General features: G+C 43.2%; 1 pseudogene; it reads right to left on the bottom strand.

Moving 5' to 3' along the window:
* Positions 1 to 1,709: 1,709 nt before the first annotated feature.
* On the bottom strand, positions 1,710 to 2,362 carry LOC136129731 (large ribosomal subunit protein uL1 pseudogene; annotated as a pseudogene).
* Between the last annotated feature and the right edge of the window lie 347 nt (positions 2,363 to 2,709).

The raw sequence follows: 2,709 nt of genomic DNA, 5'->3' as shown, positions 1-2,709 counted from the left end.
AATTTGAAATTTAATGTTAAATTTAATTCTAGAACTCTAGTTAATTTGAAATTTAATGGTACAATATTTTCATATAACATACATTTCATTTCTTATGCAATAATTATTATGAATTTAAAAAATGAGAAATGATACACTTGTCAAACATACAAAACAGCCATTTTGGGGGGTTGCATGGATAAAAGTACTTTAAAATACCAAAGAAGATAGGACCAATGGCTTAATTAGGTAGGCATAGGATTTTTTTTTTTTGAAAAAACCTCACACTTGGAAGATTCATTTTGTTTAAAACCACTGATCAATCCAAAGCAACATTCAACTTCACATATTGATTTTACCCCGTCTCTGTCCACTTTTTTTAAAATAAACAATTGTATGCTAAATCTAGATGACTCTTACCTATTTAAATAGGAGTGGCTTTTTCCCATTTTATCTCTAAAGAAGGTAAGGTGGGCATTTTTGTACTAATGTCATCAATATTTATATTCCTTGATATCACAGGAACATTCATAGTTTTAAAAATTAACACAGCATGAACTGGAGTTCTTTAGGCTAGTCTCAGTGTTTTTTGCTTACCTTGTGCATCGGTTTTGGGAACAATCTCATTCACGTGACAATGTTAAACTTTGCGGGAGCCCTGTGTTCTTGGGAAACAGCAATGGTTAAGAAATCCTCCCACTCTTCTATGTGCAGGGAAATGCCTTACTGCCAAGAAACATTTTTCCCCATATGACTTAGATAAGAGCCAGATGTCCCATTGCTGACCTTTGGCAATGCCAGACACACACCCTCCACATTCTCATTCCTTGTCTCATAAATGATGGGTTGAACTGTTTGTACCCACTGACTAATCTGAACAAAATACCTGACTTGATCAAATTAGAGTGAAGCTGGTCTCCTTCCCCCAAGCCCTTGAACTCTGAGTTACTCTCATTCTGAGCCAGTGTACAAGCCTTCCCTAACCACCCTTCTGAGAATCAGCTGACCCAAAGGAAAGACATTCCTGGATTAACTGTCCTGCCACTCCACTTATTTCCCCACACCAGATTCCTTCTAGCCTTGTTTACTCCCCATCCTGTATTAAAGAAAAATCTTTTCCTGCTGGACCGTTGAGATCCTGCAGATCTTCCAGTTGGGGTGTTCTCCCTACCGCAATAGGCCCCCTTCCCTTCCTGACCCCTTTGAACGAAGCTTCTCCTTAACTAAGCCCAGATTAGTTTGGGTTTTTTTTTGCGGTACGCGGGCCTCTCACTGTTGTGGCCTCTCCCGTTGCGGAGCACAGGCTCCAGACGCGCAGGCTCAGCGGCCATGGCTCACGGGCCCAGCCGCTCCGCGGCATGTGGGATCTTCCCAGACCGGGGCACGAACCCATGTCCCCTGCATCGGCAGGCAGACGCTCAACCACTGCGCCACCAGGGAAGCCCAAACCAGATTAGTTTTTGTTTAACACATGTTTAGTCTCCAATACTGTTCTTTTCACCTCTCTGAAAGGAAATTGTTAACCTTGTTTACATGGAAAATTAAGTTCAGTTCACAGACATGTTCAAAACACTTGACTGTAGATGGTGATGGATGTTAACTAGGTTTATCATGGTGCTCATTTCACAATACATACGACTATTCAATCATTATATTGTACACCTGAAACCAAGATAATTTTTTTTGGTTTTTGTTTTTAATGGTGGGAGTATGGTTTACTAAGCTGTGCCTTAATACGGGCACTGGGGCTCGCCCATGGTCCTCTTAATGTACAAAGCCCGGACATCCTGCCAGTTTGTCTTGAGCAATGACACCAGGAAGTTGACAACTAAGTGGATGTTGAACACAAGCTCATCACGTGTCATCTTCAGGTGGCCAACAGCCACTGCCAGACACAGCACCTTCTTCACATGGAACTTGACTGTGGACTTCACTTCATCAACTTTGGCCACCATGTTCTCATTGTGGGTCAGCAAGGAAGGGAACTTGCCGGCCTTATTCAGGCCTGGGCCCAGGATTCGTGGGATCTGCTTGATCAGAGACTCTGAAGAGAAGAAGGCATCATCCTTCTTGGCCAGCTTCTTGACCAGTTGCTTATTCTTGTTGACTTTCTTCAGTGCCTCAATGTCTATACGCGGAATATTCACAGCCTTCGTCACATCACTACGTTGCTGGTCCCCCAGAACACATACGGAGAACTTGGGACGGGAGCGGATTTAAGCCGGACGGTGCCTGAGAGGCATTTGTCCTTCTGAGGGTCATAGTTCTTCAGGCAGATCTGAAGCTACACCGTCTCCAAAAACTTCCAGCCCTCGAGCGGGTTCCCCTGCAGCACTTCCCGCACCACCTCACAGAGGGAGTCGCCGGAGACTTTGCTGTTCATGGTGCCTTACGCTGCGATAACCGGAAAAAAGCAATATAATGCTATTTGTCAATTATATCTCAATGAAAAACAAAACAGAAACATGCTTGACTATACTTTACAAAAATTGTTGGAATACATATAAACTGTCAGGTTCACTTCCCAAGGAAGCCATATACTAAAGATAAAACATGACGTGGCAAATACCCAAACATCAGTTGACTGCCAGATCCACTATCAGCAGCTCCTTCCCGGAAATTCGAAACCTCGACTTCGAAGAAAGTGGCTCTGACCTGATCTTTATTTGGGTGTCTTCACTGAGGGCTTCAGCATCCCTGGTTCTTGAAAATGAAGGTTATCATGCTCAC

This window comes from Phocoena phocoena, chromosome 10, assembly GCF_963924675.1.
Source record: "Phocoena phocoena chromosome 10, mPhoPho1.1, whole genome shotgun sequence".
NCBI classification, from domain to species: Eukaryota; Metazoa; Chordata; class Mammalia; order Artiodactyla; family Phocoenidae; genus Phocoena; species Phocoena phocoena.
Note: the sequence above shows the minus strand (reverse complement) of the source record. Positions and strands in the feature narration are given on the sequence as shown.